We start from the raw sequence: 17353 nt of genomic DNA, 5'->3' as shown, positions 1-17353 counted from the left end.
TATAAAGAAAGATCAAAGGTGACATGATTAATATTTTTCTTGTTTTCTTGCTTCTAAATGTCTTTGTAATCTTCTGTGGACTCAAGTTTCTTGAATAAGGATACTCTAAAAATAGAGGTGTAAAATTAGGGCTGCATGACTAATTGATAGCTGGCAAAATGGGGAACAAATTGTGTTCAGGTTGAAACACATGTAATTGCCCTCCTTTTCTTTTCACAGAACTCTAAATCCTAAACATCTTGGTGGCAGTGTCTCCTGTTTAGATCAGTAACTCAAGGGCAAAGCACTCCCTACCACATTATGGAAGATGCTAGGTCAGCTTTAACCCCTGAAAAGCAGTTTTAAAGTCTACATCTCTAAGTGTCTCAGAGATTGTTTTAGTATGTAGATTTTTTTAAGGCGGTGGGGCAGTCAGGAGATGGTGGGGAAAGGTTCTCAGTCATTCCCGTCCCTGTTATCCCCCTGTGTACAAATAATGAAATACTCACACAAGCAGGACCTGTAACCCTGTTGGGACAAGCTGTCACTTGGCTGCCCATCATGGCTGTTTCTTGGCAATCAGGCTGCTATGCAGCCTCTGTCTCTTAAATCTCTTACTGAAATATAGACCAGCCTGAAAAGTAACAGCTGCATGGATGTCACTTGCCTACTTTTTAGGACTTTCACGTCCACTGGTGGCCTTATTGTGGGTGAGGATTTCAAGCAAAGCCCCTCTATCCCCCAGTGGGCACTGCAGCTACCTCCAGTAGACTGTTCTCCCAACTGGGAGCTGTGCAGGATGCTGAGCAAACATATGCAGAAAGTGCATAATGTGCCTCATGTTTAGGCTCATTAGAAAGGTGAAAATTGTAGGATTTTTTAGCCCCCTCAAAAAAAGGTAATACTAAGCAATTAAGTCATTAAGACTTTTCTTTTCTTCCCCATCCTCTCTTCCTTCCAAGTGAAGCATCATATTTAGGACAGTCTCTGGATTCACCTCCTGTCAGACAAAGAAGATAACTGCAGTTGGGTGTTCCATATCCAGAGAAAGGAGAATCTGCTTTAGAGATGCCAGTCTAATTGATTCAACACTAGCGTGCAAGCACTATTAATAATTTCCCTTCCCAGAAATGCCAGTCCTCACTGTATTGCCTGCTGTCTGAGAGGTCTTTACATACTTCTACCCAAAGAGAGCACCACGCCATAGTATGAAAGGGAAGAAATCCAACTGACCTAGAGATCAAGAACGTATTTTCATCTATTTTGATGGATGTGGTACAAAGCTTCATGATAATGTTTATTAATTGTATTTATGAACATTTTACCACTTACTTTACTCCTGAAAGAAATATGCTTAAACCCTGATTGTTACACAGCATGAAAAGTATACTACATTGATTTTCTTCTCTCTTAGCACAAGTTCTTGCTGGTTATAAGCTTAGTGATATCACTGATACTATACACACATCTCACTGATGCAAAAGAATGGAGAATGAGACTTATAGACTCATTTATATTAGCTGAGGACAAAACTGGCATGCTTTATTTTAACAGTGGCACAGAAGTTCCCCTTGTCTTTAATTATTGAGTCACTTGCATTCAAACATTCACCAGAATAACCCCCAGAGGAAAATTCAAAGAATTCTTTTGTTATTTCTATGTCTCAGATGCATAAACATTTTGTGATATAAACTCTTCTGGTAATTAGAGTTTAATACACAGAGCGATAGTATAATTTTTTTAAAAATAAAAACCCATTTGTTGTTATCTTTTAAGGATAAACCCATTTAACTTCCTTTTTCATCATCTCCTAGCCTTTTTCAGGTTACCTTTCTTTTTTATTTCTACTATGTGTACAGGAGAATCAGAACATACAAGGCATAAACTATAATGTTTTACTTACATTTACTTAAATAAAAAAGAAATTATAGATATCAGTAAATTTCAGTATCTTGTCAAACACAGATGTAGAAGTCGATTTTTTAAGGGGCAAAGTAGTGAAATGCTTGTAAAACAGTATTGGTGCTGCTGGCCTAAGACTACTTTTCATGACTTTATTGTATTTTGTAGGCATTAGGGGAGTAATAATCTGTAAGGACAAATGTAAGGAAGGGAATAGTGAGGAGTTAATAGGGTTGCTAAAAGATCTGGGCAGATTTTTGGAAGTTTCAACTGGGTGTGACCTGGAAATCCTCACAAGGTGAGTGAGGAATCCTGATGAGAGGTCAAGAAATGTGATCTTAAGAGCCATACATTGACTTGCAGTTTCTAAATGGCAACCAAAGTATGCTCCTGGATTTCTTTGCAAAACCCAATTTCTGGTCATTTCCTTCGCAAGCTTTGAAAAATCCTGGTGTTTGGAGTAATTGTAATTCAGCATTCTAACAACATTTCACACATAAGCAGAAACTAGCCCCTGTGAGCAAAGGCATTTGGTTCTGATGTTCAAAGAGGCAAATTTTTTTGAAAGGTTTGCTTTTTTCTTCATATACTTTGAAAAAGCTGGTGAGGCCTTTCCTAGACATTCTCAACACTGACCAGGGAGCAAGAAAATAATCTGAAGAAGTTGCAGACTTATTTTTTTTGTAAAGTTCTTTGTGTTAGAAGTTTGTAAATTAAATATTTTGCTCAAATATTAGGAAGCATTCCTGAACATCATGATGATGTGTGAGAATTGGGAAACTGGATCTGAATAAGGAGTCAACTTTGGAGGAAGTCCTAGAGCTTGCTTGATTTCTGTGGGTATAAGTTAGAACAAAGTGTTCCCTGTATCTTAAAAGTCAGATCAGTGCTGAATGTGCCCAAAGAGTGTGGGAAACTTTATGTTTGGGTTGGGAGAAAAACAGTAAGGACTTGCACAGACTGTAACAGACAGGTAAGTTCTTCACCTCTCCAGCCTTAGATGGGAAAGAGAAAACTAGCAGAAGTTACAGATGTATTTAAAGTAAAGATCACTGATTTGATTTATTTCTACTGGATACTGAGCACCCTCTCTTCCAGAGGTAGGTATTGCAAAAGTCAGTGGGAGCCTTTCAGGGATAGGTACGGTGCATCATTCTGAGAAAGGTCAGAGCAAGCAACAGCTCCTCTTCTTGAAAGGTACCAAGAAACAAAGAGGTTTCTATTAAGACTTGTTCTGCAAAGTTATGCCTAGAATTTGAGTAGAGTATTTTCAGATGTAAACAGAAAGTTTTCCTTACAGGAAAATTCTTCAGGTGTTTTCAGGTCTTATGTTGAGCCAGACTGTTAGACAAAAGCTGTCTAGTGATAAACCAGCACTAAACCATTTTAAATTGAGAACAAAACAGTATTACTTACTAAGATTACATTTACTTTTCCACCAGAAATGAACATGGAACTTCTTATTTTTTTTTTTTTATTCAGATAAAGCTATGAAAATTAAGAATTAACAGGGTATTGTCGAGTTGATGTGGCTGGGAGAGATTTTTTACTTCTGATGTGTCATGGTTTGAAATTGCCCCCCCTGGAAGTCGGAGGCTTAGAGGTGATTGGGTGCCAGGGCAGTTTTCCCTGAGGGCAAATCACCGCTTGTCTTGTTCACTCCTGCTGAAAAAAAATATATACACAATCAGCAGAAGTTGTTGGCAATCGGTCTATGTCTGCTGTGTGTGTGGGTGTGGGTGTAGAAGGCCAAGGGGTGGCAGGCCTCCTTCTTTCCCCTCCCGGGGGGAGAAAAGGGGAGCCCTGTGGCCCCACAACTCTGCCTAAGCCAAGGTTGGAGGCAGCATTGGAGTGAGTGTGTGTTATGAAGGAAGGGATTCACAACACCTGAAGGTAAGAGGGAGAGAGAGAGGCAAGCTCCTTGCGAGGAGGCCAGGCCCTCTTCTCCTCCCCCGCCTCCCCCCCACTTCCAGCCAGACTGCAGAGCTCAGGACAGTTCATAACTGGACCGAACTCCTGTAGCAAAAGCTGAGCGGGGGCTTTTCCTCTCACTGTAAGTGGGAGTGGGTGTGAGGCTTAGTATTTTGAAGCTGAGCCAAGAGACAGGCCGGAGGAGGAGGCTTGGTGCCAGGGAGAAAAAACCCAGGTGAAATTGGAGATGGACCAGAGAGAGGCTCGGGGGTGCCCTGCCAAGGTTTGACCGGGGGTATCCGAAGACACGGAGGAGGAATGAAGATTCCAAAATGCGTACTGTGATAAGATGAACTACAGCAGCATGGAACCGAGGTATGAGAAAGAGAGAGAACCACACAGCAGAGATTGACAAGGAACCAAGGAGAAAGGACTCAGAGCTATCTTCTTGGACTTCGTGAGGAAGAAAGGACTTCAGCAAACAGCTGGAGGTTGGGGGGGGAGTGTTCCGGTTCCCCGAACACTCCCATGAGAGAGAGACTGGTTACCTATCAGCCTGAAGAGTTTTTCCTGGACTGATTGAGGGAGAAGCTTAAACAGACTAATAGAAGTGTGTAATATTATATATATAGTTGCTTTAAGCTTGTATAGTATTTATTTGTATAGTAATAAAATGTATATACTTCCCCTTTCCCCTATAGAAGTCTCTGGCCTGAAACTTTCTCTTTGGTGTTGAGATAAAACTGTTGGAAGGGGTGGGGAAAGCCTGGAAATTGGATTTTGGATTTTTGTGGTGGCTCAAACTACCACATGCTGTTGACCAAATAAATATTTATTAGCACAATTAATGACATTTGGAATACTTTGTATGTCAATGGTTACTCTGTCTATTTAAAGTCATAATTCCAGTACTACTATTTTGTAACATTAAAAATAGCGAGTGATATTAAAATGATAAACTGGAAATGTGGCCACAATTTGCTATAAGCAGATAAAAAAACCTATGAGAATGTGATTCAGCAGCAGAAAAATCAGTTCAAGAGAAGAGTATCTGGCAACCTATAATCAGTGCTTTTTCATATATACATTAAGAAATTTTGTACATATCATACAGAACTGAGTGTTGTGAGCTGGTTGCTGTTAATTAGATGTCTATGCTAAATACATATAGTATTTAAGGTCAGTTCTAAAATCTGTCTGGGATATAATTTATAGCCATACCCCAGTAGATTGTGAGTGCAGGAGACCTCATTTGCTGGGTAACTGTGGAGTCTATTGCAAATCCAAGAATAATTTCAGGAATAGGGTGAAAGATTCCAACTAACTTTCACTTGTGCAGATATTGACATTAGCCAGAATATATATGTGTAATTCTGGTCCCATAGTCTCCTGTTTTAGTCCACCATTGAGTAAAATTGCACACCGTTATCACTGGCAGGATTGTTGAGACAGAGAATACAGCTTTTTTGCTGTTTTCTTTGAATTCAAACACAACATTTCTGGCAGTATGTACCATAGAGACTCCATGGTTTGCTGATGATCAGGTTACACCAAGGCTGACCAAGAACTAGACTGGTTATGACTTTTAACTGGAAGAAGAGCAAGAAATCCATGCAAGCCTATTTGTCTGTTTGATGATCTGCCCCTTGTCTCAGTGGAGCTGATTTTACTAAAGCCGAACTGCATCTTTGTCCCATCGTTCTTTTTGCCTCAGACTAATAAATTCTCCAAATGCATGATGTCCAGAGGTGCTATCAGAGTCTGCCCAAAGGCAGTTGTTCTCATGCAAGATTCATTCTGGTGAGAACTCATCCACCTTAGAAGACCGTAGCTCTTGAGCCACACCGGTAGAGTTACAGTGACAAGATGATCTTGGCATAATTACAGTTGAGCTGATGGAGAAGTGCAAATAACTGGAGAGCTTGTTCTGAATCTGAAACAGAAGTAGGTGGTGCTTGGACCAGGTATCTTGAGTAAGGCCAAACTGTATCCAGTAATTTGCATCACTTAATGGGTGTCCCAGAATTTGCTGCTGACCTCTTTTACCTCTCCAGGTGTTTAGCACCTTGGGCCATCACTTAAAACTGTGCTGAGAGACTGGGTTAAGATAAAGCACTTTCCATTTACTTGGCAATCAGCGGCTACATGTTCTGAAAGAGCTCTGAGATACCCAAATCCTACTGAATTTCTTTGGAGTTTGTGCATCTGCTTCCCACAGGCTCTTTTGAATATCACTTCCATAACTTCTCAGTCAGATGTAAGGATGGAGGGAGCAGAGCCCAGAGTTGGCTAAGAACTGCAGTAATAACTTAAGTGACTTCAAGCAAAGTAAATACTAAATATAAATTTCCAGTTTGACACAGAATCCACTGACAGCACCATAATCTCAGATCCTTTCATCAAGCATGATTATAAGCACTCATTGGCATGAGGCACCTATCTGTCACATTTATAGTTAGAAGCAGTGGAGGCAGCTGACATCTGACAGGGATGAGGCAGACCTGACAGGCACCCCCATCTTGGCTTGCTGCTCCTCTCCCTTTCATTCCTGTCTTTCAGAGGCTGGTACGACATCTTCTCCCTAAGGCACAGGCTCTGCCTGCCCTGCTCTCACTGCTACTGGAGGGAAACATGCCTTTATGGGATGACTTGATGATCTTGCTACTGTCCTGAGGGCAGACACCAAGGCACGGCTCTTTGAAATGGGCAAGTAATTTCTCAGAGAGCAGAAGCCCATTTCAGACATTTCCACATTCTGTTTACTCATGGTCAGGATTTTCTCCATCTGTGTACCCTTTAAAAACTCATTGGTAGTGGATCCTTCCTGAATATGGGCTTGGTAATGTGGATTGCTTCGGCCATGCCTATTTACCAGCTCCAGACTGCGATGATCCTTCCAGACCAAGCTGGGTGCCAGACCTCTGCTATAAGGAACATGCAGTTTATGAGCTGGTTAGCGCTACAAAAATCAGTCCTTACATTATTGTAGAAGAAGAATAACCAAATAATGACTGAAGAATAGTTTTAAAATCTACTTCTTTTTTCATTCCTTGTTTGCCTGCTCTTTTCCTGTCAAAGTTCACCTCTTTCTTCACACTTGTTTACTGCTCGAAGTATCACTTTAGTGGACGGAGGTCACTGTTGATCCACACCCACTCTGCTGTGATTCATGCCCTTCCCATAAGCAAATGGAGAAGAGAATCAGCCCAGAGGCTGGTAGTAACCTGTTCCCCGAACAAAATTATCATTCTAATAGTTGCTAACTTTGCTCAACATACGTATAAAATTGTTTATAAAATAGCTTCAACAAACCAAGGGAGCACAGTGAATGCAGTCAGTAGTGAATGAATGAATGTTCAGGTCAACATTCATCTTATTTCTAGGATGTCTCTTCATTTTTTGCTAAAATTTGCTGTGAAAAGGACTAGGAGTTTCTAACAGTTGATTTCACTGTATTAGGCTGATGTCTAAAGCTGAGACTTGTCAATAAATTTTGTCTTTGGTACCTAACAGGGAAATGTCTTACTTATTCTTCCAAACTGTTATGTCACAACCATGACAGTTTTATGGTCTTCCCGTTGCTGAAACAAGCAAACACAGATTCCTCTTATTTTCTTACATGCATAAATCTAAAATAACACCACCACTGAAATCAGCAGCAGAATTTGGCCTGTCAACATTTTGTGAGTTTTAAAAAGCAAGGAATTGAAAAGAAGTCTGTTGTCTCCAACTTTAGGAGAGGAACTTGATCTATCAGGCAGCTGCTGTAGTCTACCTGCAGTTGATTGATGTTAGCTTAATAATGATGATCGATTAGATCATCAGTGTCATCCTTAGAAAGAATGTACTTTAGCTAATGACATCAGTTGACTAATAGATTCCTGTTTAAATGTCAAGGGGCCAGAGAAAGACACTCTGCTAAGTACTTACATTATACCTATTGAAAAAAAATTGCATCAAGTCTACCTTACAAAGGACTTTTGTACCTTAGTTACAAGTCCTCTATTTCCTCTACTACCCACAAGCAAATTCTGCTTTAAGTTGATATAGATCTGGGAGTTATTCCATTTGTCTTCAAAGCTTGAATGAGTGTTTCTGGACACCATGAGTTATAAATCACTAAGCTGTCACCTGAATGTTTCTTTCCCTGCTGTCATTACAGAGGGCACACATCCAGTCCTGAAACCAAAGGTGTGAAAGTTGTCTCTTTTGTCCACTTTTGTCCACTGTTGCCTCAGAAAACAATGCCTTGGCTTAATTTTTTCCCTTCCAGTGTGCTTGCTTTTGGATAAACTCAAATTCCCTTCTTCAAATTATATACATTTCCTATGAGCATCTTGAGACGGTCTTCCACCATTATTGCTGTAAACAAATTGCTTTTCACCTTCCCCTCAAGCAGAAGATTCCAGATGAATTTACATTAATGTTATGCACAAGTTAATGACTCCAGTCATCTGTATTATGCAATGACATTTCCAAACATAACATCCAAAACCGATTTTAAAATTAATATTCAAGGAAATACTTGCTTAATGCAGATTTAGAATAGGTAATATGAAGGGGAATGCTATTCTACTACTACCTTATTTATTCCTTATGGAAAGGTACAACTTATGACAAGATATGACTAACACTCCGTGAATACAAGGAGGTGGTTGAATGAAGGGCACACTGTTTTATGTGCAGATGTGTAATTCCACACTAGAAGAAAATTTTGTACTTTGAACTTGAATCAGAATGTACAGAACTGTGAGCAAACTAAATCACTTTATTTTGATAGTATGTCTAAAAGCTTTGATAGTATGTCTAAATGCTGAAATTTAGTTAGCAGACAGATTTATTTTACTCCTTTTCAGAAAATCACTGCCAGTGTAAAAGTAAGGTGTAAAGCTGATGGAGGCAGCATTACAGATACATATGTAGATTTCATTGTGCACAAACATGTATGCATTAAATTTAGTTGCCCACCCCGCAACAGTTGTATTTTTATAACTGGAATTTGAATATGCTTAAGTGAATATATTATTTTCATGGCTCTGGCTCATTTGAGTCAAAAAACTTCAACAAAAGTTGACTGCAGATGCTGCCTGAGCAAAACAAGCAAACCAAAATTATTGAGCGAGGGTATTTGCTTAGAGACCATCAAAAATTTAATTGCTGCTGATATTCAGTTCACTTGGTCATGTTCCTTCTGGAGCAGGCTGATCTGAGAGGATTGTTGCAGGCAGCAGCAAGGAAAAAGTGAATTAGCAGGGCCGATTCCCCAGAGAATCAGAGGAGAGTCTCTAATCAAAGGATAATCTTTAGCTGCCACTGAGCTCTCAGGGAGGTAGAGCAGGGTGAGAGCTATGTGGAGGAGAGACACTCTTCCTTGTTTGTCACTGACCAGAGCAGAGGAGGAAGGAAGTCAGGGAAATAAATATACAGGACAATATTCCATCACGCCAGCAAAAATCAGGAGGATGAAACCATGGAGATGGTTTGAGTATTTGCAACATTTCATTTTACATGCCCAACTTGAGTTGATAAGGTTATTAAATCCAGGCTCACCCTAAAGCACTTTTATTGTACTGGACCCTGACTGGCAATGGACAGTCTGCTACATCCTGAATTTACTCCAAGATTTTGCAGCTGGCCTTTTTGGCCCTCAGTTCTGCAACCTTGCTCCATGGGGGGGTTATTCACAATGTATGAACATCACAGATTGGTGCTAATTCTTTTTTCCTTTTTTTCCCTGCATCAAACTATCTTGCACTGCTGGGAAGACAAAGACAAAGGCAATCCAGAGGTTAATGCAGCCATGACCTTCCTGGATGCGGAGAAGGATTTTGTTTGTGGAGGTGTCTGCTCTTCACAGGTGCCATGTACCCTGGAGAGACCTGAGAAAGTTTTAAATGAGCTAGTTCTATTCCCAGAAGAGCTTAGGTGCAGCAGCATGACACTCAGAGTAAAACAGGTTGTAGACAATCTGTCCTGGATGTGGCTCTGCCAGCAGAAGATGTATTACCCCAGCTTTTCAGTGCTACCCACTCTTAGGGGCTATGGCTACTCTGATCTACTCACTCAACTACCTGTGCAAGTGCTCCCACCTCAGTGAAAACAAGCAAAATAAATCCGAATCTGATGTTTAAACTAGTCTTTTTTAACTGACTTGGCTAACACAGGCAGCTCAGCGGGCAGCAATAGAGAAGCCATTTTCATGACTGCCCAGCCTCTCTAAGCTGGTGAGCCGCAGCCACAGTAGTGGGCTGCAAGGAGGTTTGTGTCTGTGGCTCCAGCATTCCGCCCCCACAAGTTCTGCTTTCTATCAGAGAAGGGCTGCAGCTCTCTAAAGGTTCTTCATGGTAGGCTGGAAGGGTTCATGGTCTTATTTGTAAGAGCATGAGGCATCTTTCATGTGTGTCTGACTTCAGCAGACATTGAGCTGGAGACAAAGTCCACCTACTTGGGATTCAAAGATGCTGAGATGCTTCACAACATCCAACTGCTAGATAAAACAGCTGTGTACTCAATGCTGCTCAGGCTCTGCTGTGAGAGTTCAGAGAGAAAATAAAATCCTGCTATGAAGGTAACAGCTCAACAGGTGACATAAATTTGAAATTCAACAGCTATCATAATGAAAGTAATTACAATGCATCTTAAAAGACCCAGGAAAGAGCTATTCTCTTTACAATTTCAGAATAAGGAGAAGCATTCATTTGTTTCATTGCATATTGCACAGTTTGCTCATTTCATCTTTATCGTACCTAGAAAATAAAAAAGTCTTTTAGCAAGAAGAAAAATAACTTGAAAAGAACATTTCTATTGCTATCTATCTATCTATCTATCTAATCTTTCTGTTAATTTAAGTCTTTAAAAGAAAATCATATATTACAACCACCAATCTAGACCTAAACAATGTATGCAGAGGAATTTGGCATTTTTAGAAGTATTTTTTTATTTTTTAACATTTGTAGTTTCCAACATGAAAAATTAACTCATAATAGTGGATTTTTCAAAAGCCCCTTTTTAGATTTCCTACCCAATTCATCATGCTGTGACTCACAGCCTGAAGTTGTATAGGTCACATCAGACTTCTTTCTTTAAGGAAAACATGATGTCACATGCACAGCCCAGTGTGATGTGTCAGAGCACATGAGAGGCCATGCCTGAAAGGTGACAGAAGTAGCTCTCAAATTCACTTAAAATCTAGGGACAAACAGCAAAGTGCTAGACAAAGCTGTCTCATGATGTTAATAGTATTAACTCTTAGGCTTTTCTATAACCCCTTCAATCCTGTAATGTGACCATCTCTGGAACAAAGAAATGATTTTCTATTTTAAGTATGGTTTTACAGGAATTTTTTTTCCTTAAGAAATAATGAAGGAAATCAGATCTCTATTTTAGTGACCTACCCAGATTTAGTCTAAAACATGAAAGCTTGTGAGTTTATGAGGCCCTCAGGTTTATGATTTTGATTTCATTTGATGTGATAATGGTGGGCCTGGTTTTGCTTCAGTAATAACATGAAAAGGAAGGTACCACCTACGAATCTCTCTCCTTGAAGAGGCTCAAAAGGTGTTCAGAGGTATTACTGGGCAACAGACTCTAGGTGGCCCTCCCTGAGCAGGGGGGTTGAACTGGATGCCTTCCAAAGGTCCCTTCTGTACTTCTGTGGAATCAGCAGCAGTACTTTGACACACAGCTACAAACATACCCTGAAACCACAACTAAAGGCACTTCTAATTTTTTTTTTCAGGTTTAGACTCTCTTTGATGACATCAGCCTTGTGAATACTTGGGTCAGTTAAATACCTATTACTGTGGCTTCCCAAGTGCTTTGAATAATGCATTTGTCTGCTTGCAGGTTGATTTTTCTACGGAATAGCACTAGTGACAAGAAAGAGGTTTTAGTTAAAATAGACTGACAATTACCATATTTAAATTATTCTCCCTCTGAAACTATGAGCACACGTATATACATGCATTTAATTAGTTAATAAAAAATTTACTTTTATTCTTCATAGACACATATTTCTCAACAATATGTTTTATGAAAATGATCACTGTCATCATCTCAATGAGAGTTTATGGTTAGTATTTAGTCCCAAAATGTCTTACCAAAGAGAGGAATCCATTTTACAATATCGTATTCTGATAAATCTTTGACCAGATCTGCTCAAAAGTGTGGAAAACATTTGTCTTTGCTTTAGTCCAGGCCTGCCCTGTCACATGAATGCTGGTTTCTGTATGTGGCAATTAACTGTTTCTAATTACTCAACTGTAAACCACTGCAGCTCTTTTTTTTTCCCCTTGTTGCATTACTGCAATACTTTTTCCTCTTTACCTGCACTATTCCAAAAAAATTATGTAGTGAATCCAGGCTGTGAGTCTATCAAACAATACAACATTATTGTCTTTATATTTAAAAGTTTCAATTGGGATTTCTAAATATTACTTAACAGAGCAACTGTTAATGGGAATAGTTGTCAGATGAAAATTATTATCTTCAAGTTCTGTGCTTATTAACATTTAGCAGCCTCTTTGGAGCAATTAATTGTCCTTTCCTATTGAAACTCTTCATTGTTTGGTAAGAATGCCAGGTTTTTTGAAGTATGGGACCTAAATTCATTTGATCTCTCTGCCTAAAAAAAAACTCTTTAATTTCCTGACTCTTCTGTGAGAACAAGTGTGGTTAAAAAGGGCTGATTGCTCTTTTCTAGTTCTGCAATTGGAGTTATGTTCAGGGAGATGCAAGTCATCATTTCTCCTTCTCCTAAGCTCTTCTAAAATGTCACTCTTGACATGTATTGTATATACACTGCAAAGTGTGCCCAGATCCCAGATCCAGGCTTTTATCCAAACCTCTGGTCTGGCCAAGTTTTTGGGGTTTATTGCACACAATCTCCACACGTTCTTTGCTTCTATTCTGGTGCATCAGTTTGGAGATAGTTTGGTGCAAAGGAGTTATAGGGACATGTCCCAGAGTCCTGAACACCACCTTTAATAGAGCCACTTGAAGGACTAGCTCCTGAGAGAACCTGTCTGCCCAGCAGCCACCTCAGCCTGAGCCTGCCTCCGCTGTACTCCAGGCTGAACTTGGGCAGGCATGCATTTTCCATGGGAGGCGACTGGCCTTAGCTCCCAGTTGTCTACTGCTTGCCAAGACAAGGAGGTGAGGAGGGGGCATTCTGGTTCTGTTTCCTTGTGAGGACATCCAGAAATCAGAAAAGGTATGGAAAGGGAAAGCCAGGCTCTGCAGAGGCACAGGGGCTGGCAGAGCACGGCACAGCTGGTAGGCGAGGCTCAGAATGGAAGTGGGGACTGGTCTCTGCTTAGTGGGCATTGCAAATCAAGCATGGCATGCTGCATTAAAACTAAATATGTGCTAACAAACAGACATGTTCATACAGCACAGCGTTCGTGAGAAAGCACCTGGGCCCATGCCCGGGAAGCACCAGCCAGAGCTGTACCCCAGTTTATAGGTGAGGAAGGACCAGTGCAGGCACATCTGGGCAGGAGGCAGGGAGTTCTTGGGCTACAGACTGAGTCACCAACAGGTTCCCGTCTGACCAGTCTGTCTATCATGGGCTTTGCAGTTTTATAAAGCCAAGTTACAGAGTCAAGAAAGGTTAAATCCCAAGTGAAATACATTCACTCATTTTCAGAAGTACATCAGGCTTCGTGGACAGCACTCCCTCCCAAACTCTTATTTCAGTTTGTTCCCTGCTCCTATCTATATTCAGAAGAAAGTGGAAGCTAGCTCTTTAAAATATTTATAAAGCATTTTGTGCAACTAGTCTAAGTTCTAAATTTAACTTTCCCCCTAAAGTCACAAAACACTTTTGGTAATAAATTCTCTCTTTTTTCCTATTTGGGAAGGAAAAGAAATTGTTTATTTTTAACAATTCAGTTCAGAGGAAAAATTATAGCATAGTGAATAGCAAGTAAATTAGCAATTCTCTCTATTATCCAAACCAGCAGGTCTTCTATTAACAAGGGCAGTTTGTGGCCCCTGGATTACAAGATCAATCAGGCAGCTCATTTTTCTTTAATTTCAGGGAATTAAGTAATTATAAATCAGTCAAAAGCTGCATGTAGGACTTGTAAGTACCTGTGCTGAGTTGATTTAACTGATTTAATACCACTTTCTTACTCTTTCTGATTTATTTTCTGAAGCTGAGGTTGCTGAATGTATGTAATTTATCCTGGATGAAGGACAATTAATAAAAACCCTCTCCAGCAAATCTGATGCAGACAACACCTTCATTCTTGCTTTAAGAAATGTGCTTAGACAGTTTGACACAGCCAAATACGGAACACAGGCTGGGAAAGTGGAACTATTACATCTACTGTGTTTTGTCTGCAAGTTTAATGGAAGACTTTTGGTTTTTTTAATCAGGCATGTACATTGACACAAGGAGCAGCCGATGGATTAGCTGGTCAAGGCAGCTCAAATGAAAGTTAGTACATAGCAGAGGCTACCATTGTGCACTGGTATTGAGGAGGAAACATCCATCTCCATATTTTGCCTTTCTAAATAAAGATAGATGAGACCTAATTGACTTCTTCTTTACTGGTAGGTTTTTACCGTCTGATGGCCATACGTAGGAAGCAGGAAACCTTGCATTTGATTTCTTCTAAGTCTCTTGGCTGCCCATAAACTTCTTCTGCATGTCAGCCTCCAACTTTATGGTCCAAAGACAGAAACAGCTGCATATATGCATGCATCTCGAGCTCTTGTTCTGAGTTGGTGCTACTAAGTAGAGTCAGATTCAAACTGGCCGAGGCTGGGAAGCCAAGAGCCTGAGCTGAGGAAAAGAGGAGAATGGACAGATGATGCTACAGCCATTGGCTTCACCAGCTCCAGTAGGCCTAGACGGATATGGAGCCCAGCAGAATTCAAGACTGACCTGAAATATGCCATGGTCTAAACCAGTTTCTTGGAGCCAGAGGAGAACTGAAGTAGTGTGAAGACATGTGAGCAAGCTCTAGGGTAATTGAAGGTCTGTTTTATGACATAGGTGCAGGACTAGAAATATTCCTCAAACAGCAGTCAACTGCACTGCTGGATTGTTTCATTCTGCCTTTGAAGATTAAAAGAAATGGGCGGCTGAGATTAAAGTATACTTTTACTTCATGAAGGCATACAATCCACCTACTTAAAGAATTAGATGAGTCATTCAAAAATTCAGTGCATCAATACATTAGTTTTTAAACACAAACAAAATCTGAATTGACAATGGCAGTCAGTTCAAAAAGACTGTGAATGGGGACATACTTGCTGTGAGCTTTTGGTAGAAAACATTTATGGTGAAGAGGATGTCAGTTTAAAAAAATCAAATGGTTTCCAGAAAGGCCAACATTAGAAGAGAGATAGTAGATGTATTTCTCCAGACTGGTCCCTGCTACTGGTTCTGTACTATCAAGCACAATAAAAGTATGAAGACAGGTATGAAAACGGAGAATGAAGATGGGTTAATGAAGATGGCATGAAAATAGGTATGGAGATTTAAAGCCAGAAAAGCCAGAAAGCGTCTTCAGATCATTTAGCCTGAAATCTTTAGTCATCACATGCAGGTGCATGACATGCAAGTGCATGACATGCAAGTTGTTGTCATCTCTAAGTTGAATTCAGCATGTTTGATGAAAGACCTCCCAGAAATACACTGAATCCAATTCTGAAAACACTTGAGAACTGGAGAGCCTTTCTCTTGACTAGTCAATCTGGGACAATGGATACCCTGTTTCACAATAAAAGCAGTGTGTCTCTGCTCTGACTTGGACTTGTGTGGCCTGTGTTTACCACCAGTGCCCACATTTTCTGGTGTGTTTCCCCACTGGGTTAGAGAACTCAGTGTATCAGAGAGGTAGACACCACTTTTCAGTGGAACAGACATCTTAATTAAAAAGCCAGCCCAAAGGTGATCCAGGAGAGGAGTTTTGCTGGAGCACCAAGGGCTGTGCCATAGGCTAGGACTGCTCAGCTGTTCCTTGGGAGGCTGCGTAAACCTCCACAGCTGTAAAACCAAAATTATGCAGAGGTGATTCAGTTTTTTAGCGTCTGGTATCTCAACGAGAGCAGTCTCTATCCTGCCCACATTCTTCCATGGGCTACAGACTGCTCTCCACCCTCACTGCCCAGTGACTAGGGCCAGGGTTCAGCCACAACTTAATGGCAACTGTAAAATGAGTGTGGGTTCAGAATGTACGTCAAACTATCGCTTTTTAGTAGCATAAAGGTTCTTCAGAGCTGCTGTGGCAATGCAGAGATACCTTACAGTGAGTAACACTTTATTTCGCATTCACTTATATAGATATTTCCATTGTCAAAGTAGCAAAAGGAGGCGATAACTGAAATGCAAGCTGACAATTTTGGAGGATACATCTAAGCTATGAAAAGGAGAAAAATGTAGAAATTCATGGATCAAGTTCCCTGACCGACTAGTACCCACAAAACGTACAGGACAGTCCTGTGAGACAGTAGTAGCTTGTGTCCTCTGCAGGAGCTAAGAAGTGACACTTTTCAGCAAGGTTAGCAGATGTGGGTATAGTGTGTAGCCAGCGCAGACTGCTGCTGACTTCTGAATGAGCTCAGTAAACACCACCACAGTGATCTACATATCCTCAAAGAAGCATTTCAATCAGTATGTTCAAAGCCCTGTGTTCAAGCTTTTGGTCTTGTAAATGTTAGTAGTTAGTAGTTTCTGTGATGAGGTATGGATGGGTTGATTTTAGAGACTTTTATTACCCTGTTCTCTTTAAGAGACTGTGTACATGGACTATACTGCTTGGGCCTCATTTGGAAAAGAAGAAATCCAGCTGTACATGTTCCAGTGCTCCTTCAACTCTGCTACCTCATCCTTGAGATGACACAGATCGCAGGTGATATAATGTTTTCTTGCAGACCTCAGGAGCAGACTTGTTAGTCATTGGAGAACTCAGTACAGCTCAATTAAATTTCTTCCACTACTTAATTGAAATTTAGTCAGCTGGGAAGCAAACAACACCAGCAGAAAAGAGTCCTTCCCTTCAACTAAGATGTTATGAAACTTCATAACATTCCAACTGGCCAAATGTGAGGAAGAAGTGAGGAAAATCTAATTAGACATTGCATGGCCTCTCCTTCAAGATTAAATGTAATATATTTGTAGTTACAGCTTTCCTTGAGGATCCTCCTACTCCTGTCAGGCATGTAGAAGTGTTAAAACATCTGTGACAGTGTGGTGCATAACATAATATGTAATCTGTGGTCACAATATTGGGGTTAGCCCTTCCAGACAAAGAAGGCAATATGTTTGCTGAAGGCCTGAGGCTCTGAGCATCTGTGATAAACTTAATCTCTGAAAGGGAGGTAGACGTGCACAAACATTGCCACAGTAATGGAAGGCATGCCTCAGCTTTGGATGTTGTAGGAAATTGGTCTTGAAAGCAATGCAGGACAGTGTGCCCATCTTTGGAAACATCTTCTTACGGTTTCCAGCACTAAGCAATATCTAACACCATTCTTTGACCTATGGTGGTTTATTCCTAAAAATCTCTGAAATCATCCAGATCAAGAAAGCATATAGTTGTCTGGATCC

Source organism: Corapipo altera, unplaced genomic scaffold (assembly GCF_003945725.1).
Source record: "Corapipo altera isolate COAL_440 unplaced genomic scaffold, ASM394572v1 49, whole genome shotgun sequence".
In the NCBI taxonomy this organism is placed as follows: domain Eukaryota; kingdom Metazoa; phylum Chordata; class Aves; order Passeriformes; family Pipridae; genus Corapipo; species Corapipo altera.
Note: the sequence above shows the minus strand (reverse complement) of the source record.